The sequence below is a fragment of the Lissotriton vulgaris genome, chromosome 11, assembly GCF_964263255.1.
Source record: "Lissotriton vulgaris chromosome 11, aLisVul1.2, whole genome shotgun sequence".
Lineage (NCBI taxonomy): Eukaryota > Metazoa > Chordata > Amphibia > Caudata > Salamandridae > Lissotriton > Lissotriton vulgaris.
In genome coordinates, this window is record NC_141699.1 from 671064535 (window position 1) to 671082682 (window position 18148).

An 18148-nucleotide genomic window follows, 5' to 3' on the forward strand; every position below is an offset into this window, starting at 1 on the left:
GATCATGCCAAGGCCATCGGGTTAGGTCTAGCTCTCGTAGAAAAAGAGATTCCCGAAGCAGTGTATGCAGTGGATGGTAGAAAGTTGGATTCAGGTCCAATTCGACTGCAAACCCGGGAGCTTGGTATGACAATGGTTGCTGAACATCAGGAAAGATTGTATTTTAATATCATTCATGCACCTCAGTATGGAATGATTCTGGGTCTTCCATGGTTGCGTAGACACAACCCCACCATAGATTGGGAAAACCAAACCATACACTTCACGTCGGAGTACTGTCAGCAAAACTGTTACCCTGTGAAATCAGGACCTGCGTCTGGTCTAGCTGGTATACATCACATCGCTACCGCGGCTGAACAAGATGTAGAACTACCGTTTGAGTATCGCGAATTGGCGGAGGTATTCAGCGAAAAGAAGGCGGAAACATTACCACCACACCGGTCGTACGACTGTCAAATAGATCTGATTCCAGGTGCTAAGATCCCAGCGGGGCGAGTGTATGCACTTACTGAGCCGGAAACCCTACATCTCCGTGACTACTTAGACAAGCTCTTGAAGATCGGTTTTATCAGAGAATCCAAATCCCCAGCAGCCTCCCCGTTGTTCTTCATCCCGAAAGCTAATGGAGAACTCCGCGCTTGTGCAGACTATAGGGCTCTAAATGCCATTACTGTCAAGAATAAATATCCCCTTCCGCTCATCAATGTGTTATTGGAACAAGTTAAAGATGCCGTTGTTTTCACGAGACTGGATCTCAAGGGGGCATATCACCTGGTTCGGATGCGTTCAGGTGATGAATGGAAGACGGCCATCAAGACCCGTTTTGGACTTTACGAGTACATGGTGATGCCCTTCGGGCTCTGTAATGCGCCAGCCGCCTTCCAATTTTTCCTAGATGATGTACTCAAAAGATATTTAGATCGTTTCGTTGTTGTTTACATTGACGACATCCTGATTTATTCCAACAGCACAGAACAACATGTGGAACATGTAAAGACTGTATTGAGAACATTACTGGAACACCAACTCTACTGCAAACTCAGCAAGTGTGAATTTAATTCTACATCGGTGGAGTTTCTAGGGGTGGTGCTCACTCCTCATGGTCAGGAAATGTCTGAAAGAAAGGTCCTAGCGGTAAAGAACTGGCCCATACCCAAGTCCGTAAGGGACATTCAATGTTTTATCGGGTTTGCGAACTTCTATCGTCGGTTCATTGAAAACTTCTCAGCAATGGCCTCCCCAATGACAAGGTTATTGAGAAAGAAGGTGCCCTTCGAATGGACGGAGGATGCTCAGAAAGGTTTCGATGACCTCAAGAAGGCTTTTGTTTCTGCTCCGGTGCTGGTGCACGCGGATCCTAGTAAACCTTTTATCGTAGAAGCGGATGCTTCTGACACGGCGGTAGGAGCGGTATTGTCCCAACGTCACTCTGATACCGGCCAGTTACATCCTGTTGCTTACCTCTCTCGCACCCTGAATTCGGCGGAGCAGAATTACGTGATTGCTGAAAAGGAGCTGTTGGCAATAAGAACCACCTTTCTGGAATGGAGACATCACTTAATGGGAGCAAGACATGTAGTAACTGTGTTTACCGACCATCGTTATCTGCAATACATGACTGCTGCACGCCATTTAACACCTAGACAAATGCGTTGGATGATGCATTTTGCAGACTTCGACTTCATTGTCACATTCCGACCAGGAAAGGATAACAGAAAGGCGGACGCTTTATCAAGGCAATTCACCAAGACAGAACAGATCAACGCAAGGGAGGAGTCCATAATCGACCCAAAAAAGGTGATCGGTGTCACCTGTACCCAGATGTTCCTCAGAAGTGTAATTAGAAACATTCAGAATGATGCATGGAAGAAATGGTTGAGTGAACACAACGAGTGGAAGATGGTTCAGGGTCTTCCGATGAGACAGAGACAGCTGCTGCTGCCCCTCCAATCCTTAAGAAAGCAAGTGTTCCAGTGGTGCCACAGTGCGCCGTGCGCGGGCCATAATGGAATCAGTAAAACTCTGGAGAGAATTCTAAGACAGTTTTGGTGGCCTAACATTAGGAAGGACGTGACTGAGTGGGTGGCTGAGTGTCCTATCTGTAGTCAAATGAAGGTACAACACTCTAGACAGGCGGGATTGATACAACCCCTTCCCACTCCTGAGTTGCCTTGGGAAAACATTTCCATGGATTTTGTGGTGGGCATGCCGAAAGATCAGGGGTGCACTGCAATTCTGGTGGTGGTTGACTATTTAACCAAAATGGCTCATTTCATCGCATGTAAACAGGTTCCTTCAGCTAGCGTGTTAGCCAGACTTATTCTCACCAACATAGTACGGCTACATGGGTTACCCCGAGTGATAATATCAGATAGAGGCAGCCAGTTCACAGCAAGGTTTTGGAAGACATGGTGTAAAGCTTTAGGAATAACATCTAGTACCTCCACAAGTTTCCACCCCCAGACCGATGGGCAGACTGAAAGGGTCAATCAAACGCTGAAGCAGTATCTGAGATGCTATGTTGAGGTCACCAAGGAAGACTGGGTAGATAGATTATGGCTAGCTGAAATAGCCTATAACAGTGCAGTACATGGTTCCACCAAGACCGCTCCGTTTTACTGCACCTATGGTTTCCATCCTAATTTCTTGCCATTTCACCATCCTGCATCAGCCACCCCTGTCCCTGAGGTACAAGAAAGACTACAGACTATTCATAAGACATGGCAGCATGTCAAGAGCCAGTTAAGGCAGACCAAAGCGAGGTACAAGGCCTATGAGGTCTGGTTGTCCACCAAAAACATACGCTTTAAGCGTTATAGTGTGTTCAACCCCAAATATATAGGCCCGTACAAGATTATCAAGCTCATTAATCCTGTGGTGGTTAAACTGGCTCTGCCATCCTCCTTACGCATTCATCCTGCCTTTCATGTGTCTTTGGTGAAACCCACGCGAATGCACAGAAAACTGGTGCCTGCTGAGATTGTCGTGGATAACGAAGAAGACTATGAGGTGAGAGGAATTGTGGACTCTAAGATATACCGCACCAGATTGTGGTATTTGGTGGCTTGGAAGGGTTATGGTAATGAAGAAAATTCCTGGGAACCTGCATCCAATGTCCATGCACCCAAGTTTGTGAGGATGTTCCATCAACGCTTCCCGGCCAAACCATGTCTCTGTCAGTGTTCTTCGGGAGAGGGATGTACTGTTAGGTCTCACGGCGGAGGCTAGGCGCGAACCCTGCCTTGAGACGCGATCTAATCTAAAAACTACATTTCCCATGTTTCCAGGGTCTGCGCGCGCGACGCCCGTGTGATGACGTCACACGCGCAGAGAACATTACCGGCGAGGAAACAGAAGCGCCCGCCGTTGATTCTGGTTCTGATGCTGATTGCGGTAAGATCGAGAGTTTCCAGCGTATCCTTTTTGAGATTGTACTCTGAGCCGGCTGGTGAGTACATTAGAAGCGTTCCGCTTCTGTCTAGGGGTGGCGTCGGCTGGCGCTTCCCATACCTGTGGAGTTCTCGGCTGAGGCTCTTGCGTTTCACAAGCAAGTGAGACGCCGGTTTTCTGGCAGCTTTTACAGTGTTTGCTGTTGTGTGGATTTTCGAGTGAACACTGACTCAGTGAACTGCCATTCTTTGCTCTGGGGTTTACCCGGCTTCCAGACGTCCAGTGCTATTGTTCTTTCTTTCATCCTCCGTGCATATGCCTTGTTCTCGTTTCAGCTTCCCTTCCCCGCTGTTCCCTCCCTTACCTTCCTGATTATCCCTCGCTCGATCATTCCTGTGCGTCTGTTCTCATTCAGACCCAGGGGCTGTCGAGAGGTGGACCCTATAGAGCATCGTGAGATTCTGAGGACCATTGGACCTGACGGAAGAATTGGCTTGGTAGTTTAGTCTGCCCTGTTCCCATGATTCACTGGGCCAGGGACAGACTGATTTGCATATAGCCAGGTTCTGAGCTGGGATGGTGCAGTGAGATAAATAACGGTGATGGATCAAGCCCTGATCTTTGGACTGGGTAAGAGTGGTCTGCTTAATTCAGACACTCTGTTCATCACCACCCCCTTTTCTGAATCGTTTTTGGCCACTATAGGTGTGGCAGGGTATACTCAGACATGAGTCCCTTTCTCACTGCACCATCAGGATTCAAGCAAGCCGGGCCGAAGAAGGCTGAAATGCCAGAAACCGGTCCCCGGTAGCTTGTCTCCTTTCTGGTGAAGAATTGACTTGGTAGTTTAGTCTGCCCTGTTCCCATGATTCACTGGGCCAGGGACAGACTGATTTGCATATAGCCAGGTTCTGAGCTGGGATGGTGCAGTGAGATAAATAACGGTGATGGATCAAGCCCTGATCTTTGGACTGGGTAAGAGTGGTCTGCTTAATTCAGACACTCTGTTCATCACCACCCCCTTTTCTGAATCGTTTTTGGCCACTATAGGTGTGGCAGGGTATACTCAGACATGAGTCCCTTTCTCACTGCACCATCAGGATTCAAGCAAGCCGGGCCGAAGAAGGCTGAAATGCCAGAAACCGGTCCCCGGTAGCTTGTCTCCTTTCTGGTGAAGAATTGGCTTGGTAGTTTAGTCTGCCCTGTTCCCATGATTCACTGGGCCAGGGACAGACTGATTTGCATATAGCCAGGTTCTGAGCTGGGATGGTGCAGTGAGATAAATAACGGTGATGGATCAAGCCCTGATCTTTGGACTGGGTAAGAGTGGTCTGCTTAATTCAGACACTCTGTTCAACACCACCCCCTTTTCTGAATCGTTTTTGGCCACTATAGGTGTGGCAGGGTATACTCAGACATGAGTCCCTTTCTCACTGCACCATCAGGATTCAAGCAAGCCGGGCCGAAGAAGGCTGAAATGCCAGAAACGGGTCCCCGGTAGCTTGTCTCCTTTCTGGTGAAGAATTGGCTTGGTAGTTTAGTCTGCCCTGTTCCCATGATTCACTGGGCCAGGGACAGACTGATTTGCATATAGCCAGGTTCTGAGCTGGGATGGTGCAGTGAGATAAATAACGGTGATGGATCAAGCCCTGATCTTTGGACTGGGTAAGAGTGGTCTGCTTAATTCAGACACTCTGTTCATCACCACCCCCTTTTCTGAATCGTTTTTGGCCACTATAGGTGTGGCAGGGTATACTCAGACATGAGTCCCTTTCTCACTGCACCATCAGGATTCAAGCAAGCCGGGCCGAAGAAGGCTGAAATGCCAGAAACCGGTCCCCGGTAGCTTGTCTCCTTTCTGGTGAAGATGTTAGGTCTCACGGCGGAGGCTAGGCGCGAACCCTGCCTTGAGACGCGATCTAATCTAAAAACTACATTTCCCATGTTTCCAGGGTCTGCGCGCGCGACGCCCGTGTGATGACGTCACACGCGCAGAGAACATTACCGGCGAGGAAACAGAAGCGCCCGCCGTTGATTCTGGTTCTGATGCTGATTGCGGTAAGATCGAGAGTTTGCAGCGTATCCTTTTTGAGATTGTACTCTGAGCCGGCTGGTGAGTACATTAGAAGCGTTCCGCTTCTGTCTAGGGGTGGCGTCGGCTGGCGCTTCCCATACCTGTGGAGTTCTCGGTTGAGGCTCTTGCGTTTCACAAGCAAGTGAGACGCCGGTTTTCTGGCAGCTTTTACAGTGTTTGCTGTTGTGTGGATTTTCGAGTGAACACTGACTCAGTGAACTGCCATTCTTTGCTCTGGGGTTTACCCGGCTTCCAGACGTCCAGTGCTATTGTTCTTTCTTTCATCCTCCGTGAATATGCCTTGTTCTCGTTTCAGCTTCCCTTCCCCGCTGTTCCCTCCCTTACCTTCCTGATTATCCCTCGCTCGATCATTCCTGTGCGTCTGTTCTCATTCAGACCCAGGGGCTGTCGAGAGGTGGACCCTATAGAGCATCGTGAGATTCTGAGGACCATTGGACCTGACAGAAGAATTGGCTTGGTAGTTTAGTCTGCCCTGTTCCCATGATTCACTGGGCCAGGGACAGACTGATTTGCATATAGCCAGGTTCTGAGCTGGGATGGTGCAGTGAGATAAATAACGGTGATGGATCAAGCCCTGATCTTTGGATTGGGTAAGAGTGGTCTGCTTAATTCAGACACTCTGTTCATCACCACCCCCTTTTCTGAATCGTTTTTGGCCACTATAGGTGTGGCAGGGTATACTCAGACATGAGCCCCTTTCTCACTGCACCATCAGGATTCAAGCAAGCCGGGCCGAAGAAGGCTGAAATGCCAGAAACCGGTCCCCGGTAGCTTGTCTCCTTTCTGGTGAAGAATTGGCTTGGTAGTTTAGTCTGCCCTGTTCCCATGATTCACTGGGCCAGGGACAGACTGATTTGCATATAGCCAGGTTCTGAGCTGGGATGGTGCAGTGAGATAAATAACGGTGATGGATCAAGCCCTGATCTTTGGACTGGGTAAGAGTGGTCTGCTTAATTCAGACACTCTGTTCATCACCACCCCCTTTTCTGAATCGTTTTTGGCCACTATAGGTGTGGCAGGGTATACTCAGACATGAGTCCCTTTCTCACTGCACCATCAGGATTCAAGCAAGCCGGGCCGAAGAAGGCTGAAATGCCAGAAACCGGTCCCCGGTAGCTTGTCTCCTTTCTGGTGAAGAATTGGCTTGGTAGTTTAGTCTGCCCTGTTCCCATGATTCACTGGGCCAGGGACAGACTGATTTGCATATAGCCAGGTTCTGAGCTGGGATGGTGCAGTGAGATAAATAACGGTGATGGATCAAGCCCTGATCTTTGGACTGGGTAAGAGTGGTCTGCTTAATTCAGACACTCTGTTCATCACCACCCCCTTTTCTGAATCGTTTTTGGCCACTATAGGTGTGGCAGGGTATACTCAGACATGAGTCCCTTTCTCACTGCACCATCAGGATTCAAGCAAGCCGGGCCGAAGAAGGCTGAAATGCCAGAAACCGGTCCCCGGTAGCTTGTCTCCTTTCTGGTGAAGAATTGGCTTGGTAGTTTAGTCTGCCCTGTTCCCATGATTCACTGGGCCAGGGACAGACTGATTTGCATATAGCCAGGTTCTGAGCTGGGATGGTGCAGTGAGATAAATAACGGTGATGGATCAAGCCCTGATCTTTGGACTGGGTAAGAGTGGTCTGCTTAATTCAGACACTCTGTTCATCACCACCCCCTTTTCTGAATCGTTTTTGGCCACTATAGGTGTGGCAGGGTATACTCAGACATGAGTCCCTTTCTCACTGCACCATCAGGATTCAAGCAAGCCGGGCCGAAGAAGGCTGAAATGCCAGAAACCGGTCCCCGGTAGCTTGTCTCCTTTCTGGTGAAGAATTGGCTTGGTAGTTTAGTCTGCCCTGTTCCCATCATTCACTGGGCCAGGGACAGACTGATTTGCATATAGCCAGGTTCTGAGCTGGGATGGTGCAGTGAGATAAATAACGGTGATGGATCAAGCCCTGATCTTTGGACTGGGTAAGAGTGGTCTGCTTAATTCAGACACTCTGTTCATCACCACCCCCTTTTCTGAATCGTTTTTGGCCACTATAGGTGTGGCAGGGTATACTCAGACATGAGTCCCTTTCTCTCTGCACCATCAGGATTCAAGCAAGCCGGGCCGAAGAAGGCTGAAATGCCAGAAACCGGTCCCCGGTAGCTTGTCTCCTTTCTGGTGAAGAATTGGCTTGGTAGTTTAGTCTGCCCTGTTCCCATGATTCACTGGGCCAGGGACAGACTGATTTGCATATAGCCAGGTTCTGAGCTGGGATGGTGCAGTGAGATAAATAACGGTGATGGATCAAGCCCTGATCTTTGGACTGGGTAAGAGTGGTCTGCTTAATTCAGACACTCTGTTCATCACCACCCCCTTTTCTGAATCGTTTTTGGCCACTATAGGTGTGGCAGGGTATACTCAAACATGAGTCCCTTTCTCACTGCACCATCAGGATTCAAGCAAGCCGGGCCGAAGAAGGCTGAAATGCCAGAAACCGGTCCCCGGTAGCTTGTCTCCTTTCTGGTGAAGAATTGGCTTGGTAGTTTAGTCTGCCCTGTTCCCATGATTCACTGGGCCAGGGACAGACTGATTTGCATATAGCCAGGTTCTGAGCTGGGATGGTGCAGTGAGATAAATAACGGTGATGGATCAAGCCCTGATCTTTGGACTGGTTAAGAGTGGTATGCTTAATTCAGACACTCTGTTCATCAACACCCCCTTTTCTGAATCGTTTTTGGCCACTATAGGTGTGGCAGGGTATACTCAGACATGAGTCCCTTTCTCACTGCACCATCAGGATTCAAGCAAGCCGGGCCGAAGAAGGCTGAAATGCCAGAAACCGGTCCCCGGTAGCTTGTCTCCTTTCTGGTGAAGAATTGGCTTGGTAGTTTAGTCTGCCCTGTTCCCATGATTCACTGGGCCAGGGACAGACTGATTTGCATATAGCCAGGTTCTGAGCTGGGATGGTGCAGTGAGATAAATAACGGTGATGGATCAAGCCCTGATCTTTGGACTGGGTAAGAGTGGTCTGCTTAATTCAGACACTCTGTTCATCACCACCCCCTTTTCTGAATCGTTTTTGGCCACTATAGGTGTGGCAGGGTATACTCAGACATGAGTCCCTTTCTCACTGCACCATCAGGATTCAAGCAAGCCGGGCCGAAGAAGGCTGAAATGCCAGAAACCGGTCCCCGGTAGCTTGTCTCCTTTCTGGTGAAGAATTGGCTTGGTAGTTTAATCTGCCCTGTTCCCATGATTCACTGGGCCAGGGACAGACTGATTTGCATATAGCCAGGTTCTGAGCTGGGATGGTGCAGTGAGATAAATAACGGTGATGGATCAAGCCCTGATCTTTGGACTGGGTAAGAGTGGTCTGCTTAATTCAGACACTCTGTTCATCACCACCCCCTTTTCTGAATCGTTTTTGGCCACTATAGGTGTGGCAGGGTATACTCAGACATGAGTCCCTTTCTCACTGCACCATCAGGATTCAAGCAAGCCGGGCCGAAGAAGGCTGAAATGCCAGAAACCGGTCCCCGGTAGCTTGTCTCCTTTCTGGTGAAGAATTGGCTTGGTAGTTTAGTCTGCCCTGTTCCCATGATTCACTGGGCCAGGGACAGACTGATTTGCATATAGCCAGGTTCTGAGCTGGGATGGTGCAGTGAGATAAATAACGGTGATGGATCAAGCCCTGATCTTCGGACTGGGTAAGAGTGGTATGCTTAATTCAGACACTCTGTTCATCACCACCCCCTTTTCTGAATCGTTTTTGGCCACTATAGGTGTGGCAGGGTATACTCAGACATGAGTCTCTTTCTCACTGCACCATCAGGATTCAAGCAAGCCGGGCCGAAGAAGGCTGAAATGCCAGAAACCGGTCCCCGGTAGCTTGTCTCCTTTCTGGTGAAGAATTGGCTTGGTAGTTTAGTCTGCCCTGTTCCCATGATTCACTGGGCCAGGGACAGACTGATTTGCATATAGCCAGGTTCTGAGCTGGGATGGTGCAGTGAGATAAATAACAGTGATGGATCAAGCCCTGATCTTTGGACTGGGTAAGAGTGGTCTGCTTAATTCAGACACTCTGTTCATCACCACCCCCTTTTCTGAATCGTTTTTGGCCACTATAGGTGTGGCAGGGTATACTCAGACATGAGTCCCTTTCTCACTGCACCATCAGGATTCAAGCAAGCCGGGCCGAAGAAGGCTGAAATGCCAGAAACCGGTCCCCGGTAGCTTGTCTCCTTTCTGGTGAAGAATTGGCTTGGTAGTTTAGTCTGCCCTGTTCCCATGATTCACTGGGCCAGGGACAGACTGATTTGCATATAGCCAGGTTCTGAGCTGGGATGGTGCAGTGAGATAAATAACGGTGATGGATCAAGCCCTGATCTTTGGACTGGGTAAGAGTGGTCTGCTTAATTCAGACACTCTGTTCATCACCACCCCCTTTTCTGAATCGTTTTTGGCCACTATAGGTGTGGCAGGGTATACTCAGACATGAGTCCCTTTCTCACTGCACCATCAGGATTCAAGCAAGCCGGGCCGAAGAAGGCTGAAATGCCAGAAACCGGTCCCCGGTAGCTTGTCTCCTTTCTGGTGAAGAATTGGCTTGGTAGTTTAGTCTGCCCTGTTCCCATGATTCACTGGGCCAGGGACAGACTGATTTGCATATAGCCAGGTTCTGAGCTGGGATGGTGCAGTGAGATAAATAACGGTGATGGATCAAGCCCTGATCTTTGGACTGGGTAAGAGTGGTCTGCTTAATTCAGACACTCTGTTCATCACCACCCCCTTTTCTGAATCGTTTTTGGCCACTATAGGTGTGGCAGGGTATACTCAGACATGAGTCCCTTTCTCACTGCACCATCAGGATTCAAGCAAGCCGGGCCGAAGAAGGCTGAAATGCCAGAAACCGGTCCCCGGTAGCTTGTCTCTTTTCTGGTGAAGAATTGGCTTGGTAGTTTAGTCTGCCCTGTTCCCATGATTCACTGGGCCAGGGACAGACTGATTTGCATATAGCCAGGTTCTGAGCTGGGATGGTGCAGTGAGATAAATAACGGTGATGGATCAAGCCCTGATCTTTGGACTGGGTAAGAGTGGTCTGCTTAATTCAGACACTCTGTTCATCACCACCCCCTTTTCTGAATCGTTTTTGGCCACTATAGGTGTGGCAGGGTATACTCAGACATGAGTCCCTTTCTCACTGCACCATCAGGATTCAAGCAAGCCGGGCCGAAGAAGGCTGAAATGCCAGAAACCGGTCCCCGGTAGCTTGTCTCCTTTCTGGTGAAGAATTGGCTTGGTAGTTTAGTCTGCCCTGTTCCCATGATTCACTGGGCCAGGGACAGACTGATTTGCATATAGCCAGGTTCTGAGCTGGGATGGTGCAGTGAGATAAATAACGGTGATGGATCAAGCCCTGATCTTTGGACTGGGTAAGAGTGGTCTGCTTAATTCAGCCACTCTGTTCATCACCACCCCCTTTTCTGAATCGTTTTTGGCCACTATAGGTGTGGCAGGGTATACTCAGACATGAGTCCCTTTCTCACTGCACCATCAGGATTCAAGCAAGCCGGGCCGAAGAAGGCTGAAATGCCAGAAACCGGTCCCCGGTAGCTTGTCTCCTTTCTGGTGAAGAATTGGCTTGGTAGTTTAATCTGCCCTGTTCCCATGATTCACTGGGCCAGGGACAGACTGATTTGCATATAGCCAGGTTCTGAGCTGGGATGGTGCAGTGAGATAAATAACAGTGATGGATCAAGCCCTGATCTTTGGACTGGGTAAGAGTGGTCTGCTTAATTCAGACACTCTGTTCATCACCACCCCCTTTTCTGAATCGTTTTTGGCCACTATAGGTGTGGCAGGGTATACTCAGACATGAGTCCCTTTCTCACTGCACCATCAGGATTCAAGCAAGCCGGGCCGAAGAAGGCTGAAATGCCAGAAACCGGTCCCCGGTAGCTTGTCTCCTTTCTGGTGAAGAATTGGCTTGGTAGTTTAGTCTGCCCTGTTCCCATGATTCACTGGGCCAGGGACAGACTGATTTGCATATAGCCAGGTTCTGAGCTGGGATGGTGCAGTGAGATAAATAACGGTGATGGATCAAGCCCTGCTCTTTGGACTGGGTAAGAGTGGTCTGCTTAATTCAGACACTCTGTTCATCACCACCCCCTTTTCTGAATCGTTTTTGGCCACTATAGGTGTGGCAGGGTATACTCAGACATGAGTCCCTTTCTCACTGCACCATCAGGATTCAAGCAAGCCGGGCCGAAGAAGGCTGAAATGCCAGAAACCGGTCCCCGGTAGCTTGTCTCCTTTCTGGTGAAGAATTGGCTTGGTAGTTTAGTCTGCCCTGTTCCCATGATTCACTGGGCCAGGGACAGACTGATTTGCATATAGCCAGGTTCTGAGCTGGGATGGTGCAGTGAGATAAATAACGGTGATGGATCAAGCCCTGATCTTTGGACTGGGTAAGAGTGGTCTGCTTAATTCAGCCACTCTGTTCATCACCACCCCCTTTTCTGAATCGTTTTTGGCCACTATAGGTGTGGCAGGGTATACTCAGACATGAGTCCCTTTCTCACTGCACCATCAGGATTCAAGCAAGCCGGGCCGAAGAAGGCTGAAATGCCAGAAACCGGTCCCCGGTAGCTTGTCTCCTTTCTGGTGAAGAATTGGCTTGGTAGTTTAATCTGCCCTGTTCCCATGATTCACTGGGCCAGGGACAGACTGATTTGCATATAGCCAGGTTCTGAGCTGGGATGGTGCAGTGAGATAAATAACAGTGATGGATCAAGCCCTGATCTTTGGACTGGGTAAGAGTGGTCTGCTTAATTCAGACACTCTGTTCATCACCACCCCCTTTTCTGAATCGTTTTTGGCCACTATAGGTGTGGCAGGGTATACTCAGACATGAGTCCCTTTCTCACTGCACCATCAGGATTCAAGCAAGCCGGGCCGAAGAAGGCTGAAATGCCAGAAACCGGTCCCCGGTAGCTTGTCTCCTTTCTGGTGAAGAATTGGCTTGGTAGTTTAGTCTGCCCTGTTCCCATGATTCACTGGGCCAGGGACAGACTGATTTGCATATAGCCAGGTTCTGAGCTGGGATGGTGCAGTGAGATAAATAACGGTGATGGATCAAGCCCTGCTCTTTGGACTGGGTAAGAGTGGTCTGCTTAATTCAGACACTCTGTTCATCACCACCCCCTTTTCTGAATCGTTTTTGGCCACTATAGGTGTGGCAGGGTATACTCAGACATGAGTCCCTTTCTCACTGCACCATCAGGATTCAAGCAAGCCGGGCCGAAGAAGGCTGAAATGCCAGAAACCGGTCCCCGGTAGCTTGTCTCCTTTCTGGTGAAGAATTGGCTTGGTAGTTTAGTCTGCCCTGTTCCCATGATTCACTGGGCCAGGGAAAGACTGATTTGCATATAGCCAGGTTCTGAGCTGGGATGGTGCAGTGAGATAAATAACGGTGATGGATCAAGCCCTGATCTTTGGACTGGGTAAGAGTGGTCTGCTTAATTCAGACACTCTGTTCATCACCACCCCCTTTTCTGAATCGTTTTTGGCCACTATAGGTGTGGCAGGGTATACTCAGACATGAGTCCCTTTCTCACTGCACCATCAGGATTCAAGCAAGCCGGGCCGAAGAAGGCTGAAATGCCAGAAACCGGTCCCCGGTAGCTTATCTCCTTTCTGGTGAAGAATTGGCTTGGTAGTTTAGTCTGCCCTGTTCCCATGATTCACTGGGCCAGCGACAGACTGATTTGCATATAGCCAGGTTCTGAGCTGGGATGATGCAGTGAGATAAATAACGGTGATGGATCAAGCCCTGATCTTTGGACTGGGTAAGAGTGGTCTGCTTAATTCAGACACTCTGTTCATCACCACCCCCTTTTCTGAATCGTTTTTGGCCACTATAGGTGTGGCAGGGTATACTCAGACATGAGTCCCTTTCTTCCTGCACCATCAGGATTCAAGCAAGCCGGGCCGAAGAAGGCTGAAATGCCAGAAACCGGTCCCCGGTAGCTTGTCTCCTTTCTGGTGAAGAATTGGCTTGGTAGTTTAGTCTGCCCTGTTCCCATGATTCACTGGGCCAGGGACAGACTGATTTGCATATAGCCAGGTTCTGAGCTGGGATGGTGCAGTGAGATAAATAACGGTGATGGATCAAGCCCTGATCTTTGGACTGGGTAAGAGTGGTCTGCTTAATTCAGACACTCTGTTCATCACCACCCCCTTTTCTGAATCGTTTTTGGCCACTATAGGTGTGGCAGGGTATACTCAGACATGAGTCCCTTTCTCACTGCACCATCAGGATTCAAGCAAGCCGGGCCGAAGAAGGCTGAAATGCCAGAAACCGGTCCCCGGTAGCTTGTCTCCTTTCTGGTGAAGAATTGGCTTGGTAGTTTAGTCTGCCCTGTTCCCATGATTCACTGGGCCAGGGACAGACTGATTTGCATATAGCCAGGTTCTGAGCTGGGATGGTGCAGTGAGATAAATAACGGTGATGGATCAAGCCCTGATCTTTGGACTGGGTAAGAGTGGTCTGCTTAATTCAGACACTCTGTTCATCACCACCCCCTTTTCTGAATCGTTTTTGGCCACTATAGGTGTGGCAGGGTATACTCAGACATGAGTCCCTTTCTCACTGCACCATCAGGATTCAAGCAAGCCGGGCCGAAGAAGGCTGAAATGCCAGAAACCGGTCCCCGGTAGCTTGTCTCCTTTCTGGTGAAGAATTGGCTTGGTAGTTTAGTCTGCCCTGTTCCCATGATTCACTGGGCCAGGGACAGACTGATTTGCATATAGCCAGGTTCTGAGCTGGGATGGTGCAGTGAGATAAATAACGGTGATGGATCAAGCCCTGATCTTTGGACTGGGTAAGAGTGGTCTGCTTAATTCAGACACTCTGTTCATCACCACCCCCTTTTCTGAATCGTTTTTGGCCACTATAGGTGTGGCAGGGTATACTCAGACATGAGTCCCTTTCTCACTGCACCATCAGGATTCAAGCAAGCCGGGCCGAAGAAGACTGAAATGCCAGTAACCGGTCCCCGGTAGCTTGTCTCCTTTCTGGTGAAGAATTGGCTTGGTAGTTTAGTCTGCCCTGTTCCCATGATTCACTGGGCCAGGGACAGACTGATTTGCATATAGCCAGGTTCTGAGCTGGGATGGTGCAGTGAGATAAATAACGGTGATGGATCAAGCCCTGATCTTTGGACTGGGTAAGAGTGGTCTGCTTAATTCAGACACTCTGTTCATCACCACCCCCTTTTCTGAATCGTGGTTCCCGGAGCGGCGGCGCGGGTTTCTGTGGCTGGATGACTCTCGGCGGTGGCGGCTTCTTCCGCTGCTGTGCGGTATGGCAGGTAAGTTTTTTCTGTGGTGAGGCTTCTGTTGGGTGGGGTGGTGCGTGGTGGGTTTCTTGAAGGTGAAGTGGATGCAGCAATGGTCGGTCCAGTGGAGTTTGGTGGTGTGGTTGAAGGAAACGTGGGGGCTTGCAGAGAAGATGGGGTCAAGAGTGTGACCAGCAGAGTGGGTGGGTGTTGTGACAAGTTGTCTGAGTCCGAGGTTGGCTAGGTTGTTGATCAGGGTGGTGGAGTTGGTGTCGTTGTTGTTCTCGTGGAGGCGAGGGCGTGTGTGCTAACGAAGTCGGCGATGGAGTCGCTGAACAGTGGTCGGCGTCCGGGGGTGTCTGTAGATGAGGGTTCCTCTGAGGGTGGTGTTGGGGTCGGTGTGGATCTGGATGTTCAGGTGTTCGGCGGTGCTGAGGGTGTCGTCGGTGTTGGTCGAGACTCTGAGAGTGTTCCTGTGGATGATGGTGATTCCTCCTCCTGCTCTGTTGGTGCGGTCCCTGCGGGTGATCTTGTAGCCTTCCGGGACGGCTATGGCTATGTCGGGTGCCGAGGTGGGGTTCAGCCAGGTCTCCGTCAGGAAGGCGACGTCTGGGGAGGTTGAGTCGAGTAGGTCCCAGAATTCAACGGCGTGTTTGCGGGCGGAGCAGGTGTTGTGAAGGATGCATCTGAGGTGGTTGAGTTTTTTCCTGGTCGGCAGCATGGTGGGGCGGATGCTTGTGAAGCTGCAGTTCCTGCCAGTGAATGCTCCGTAGATACGCTTCGGGGCGGCCAGGAAGCAGGTGTGTGATCGTCCGGTGTTGAGTGCGTTGAGGGTTCTGGCATCGTAGCGGTGTCGAGCGTCGTGGTGTTCGTGGGGTCCAGGGTTCCTGGCGCTGGGCGCGGTCCAGGCGCGGATGGGCGCAGTCGGGCGTGCCTTAGGCACGCCAGCGGCGCTGCCGCTGCGCGGTCTCCATATGAGTGGATGTGGGAGGGAGGAGCAGCTGGGAGGCAGGAGCAGAGTGGCGAATAGGATTGCAGTGAGGCGGGGCTGCAGGGACGCAGCAGCGGGAAAGATGGGCGGGCCGCAGGAGAACTAGGCACAGATAGGAAAAACAAGTTTAGGCAAGAAAACAAGCACAGGCACAGGGGAATAAAAACAAGTCTGGGCAAGAAATCAAGTTAGGCACAGGGGAAAAATACAAGAATAGGCAAAAACAATGCAGGCAGAGCTGTGCAGCAGCGTGGAGACCGACCTGCCTGCGAGCAGGGTCAGAGGTCACAATTTATTTCGGTTTAATTAACCGAATAAAGTGAATTTGACTGGGTACTTCCAGCCCCCAAGAATGTGTTGGGAGAGCCTCTGGATTGGCCCAGCTCAGCGTGCTGGGTGAGAATGAAATCAATTGGGGGCTTGACAGGGAGTCTGATAAGGTAACTTGTTGGGCTGTTTGTGAGATTTGTAAATCTTTGCTCAAATGCAACTACATTTGATTTCTGTTGTTGAAAGTATTATACTTGTACACATATATATATTATGCAAGTGCCATTCTGAAATACTAGTTACGTTAACTGACAGAAATGTATGTCAGCTTTGTTATGGCATACCTCTTTGCTCCCCTTGAGTGAGACATGTTTATAAAAGAGTTATAATATTGTTCAGACCATGTTATACGGTGTATATGTGTTGGAAGGTTTCCTTTCTGCAAGGTCGCCTCCAAACCTTTTGCCTTCCCCTTTTCGTTTTAACTGAATTAATTTTTGTTGTGCTTAGAACTCTGGGCACTTTACCACTGCTAACCAGTGCCAAAGTGCATGTGCTCTCTACTTCAAACTTGGTAACACTGGCTTATCCACAATTGGCGTCTTTAATTTACTTATACGTCCTTAGTAAATTGCACTACATGAGGCCAGAGACGGTAAATTAAATGCTATTAGAGAGCCTGCAGCACTAATTGTGCCATCCACCTAAGTAGCCCTTTAAACGAGTCTCAGGCCTGTCATTGAAGAGCCTGTGTGAGCAGTTTTAAACTGCTATGTCGGCCTGGCAAGCTAACCCTCTTGCCAGGCCAAACCTTCCTTTTTAATACTTATAAGACACCCCTAAAATAGCCCCTGGACAGCTCCAAGGGCAGAATGCAGTGTTTTTTAGAAGTAAGACATGTACGTTTTAGTCTTACATGTCCTGGTAGTGAAAAACTCTTCAATTCGTTTTTCACTACTGCAAGGCCAACCACTCTCATAGGTTAACATTGGATTACCTTATTACACTTTATAAGTGTAACTCCCAATGGAGAAAAGATGATTTTTCCAGTTTGGTGTCTCTGGAATCACAACTTACAGTACAGCTGAATTGTAAGTTGCAAGTCTGTAAATGCCACTTTTAGAAAGTTGCAAAAGAAACAATTGATGGATGGAATGCTGGACAATGCAAACATTCACCCCCAGTCACAAGGATCTGGGTTTAATCCATAATTCTTTTGCTCACCGCACCACCCCAGTTTGGACCCATCCATATGCAATTCAGTCTTGACCCTGTTCCTTGTGGGAACAGTTCAGCCCGAACTGCCACGCCAGGTCCTCTCTGGACCGGAAACAAGCATCCTGGAACCGGTTTCAGCTCATCACCCAGGCTAGCTTGAATCCAGTAGTGTAGTGAGCACCGGACCCATGTCTGGGCATACCCTTCCCACTTAGGGCGACATATGCAAAAGAAACAATTGATGAACGGAATGCTGAACAATGCAAACATTCACCCCAGTCACAAGGATCTGAGTTTAATCCATCATTCATTTATTCACCATACCACCCCAGTTTGGAGCCAGCCATATACAAATCAGTCTTGACCCTGTTCCTTGTGGGAACAGTCCAGCCTGAATTGCCAAATCCGGTTCTCCCTGGACCGGAAACAATCAGTCAGCCAGTCAGTCAAATTTACTTTATTCGGTTTATGTGCGAACCATAAAAGCATACTAAAAAGACATGTAATGTTAAAAAGAGATATAAAACCATAATTTTACATTTAAAAAAATTAGTTAAAAATTATACGGATATTTACATACATGAAAACAGCCGGAAAATGTAGTTTGGGTAAATTACATCTGGACACGACAATGAGCTAAAACATATGTAATTTGAGCTTAACTTATTCTCCTTATGATTCTAACAGCTGCAGATAGGAAGTTAGCAATGTTAAAGATTTCCCATAGATTTGTAAGCATCTGCAAATATAATAATGCTGGCTTGGCTTTCACAAAACCCTTGTTACCTAAAAGCGGGAGAATAAAGCGCTTCCGTATACAAGTGAGGTGTTCACAAAAAAACATAAAGTGCACAATGT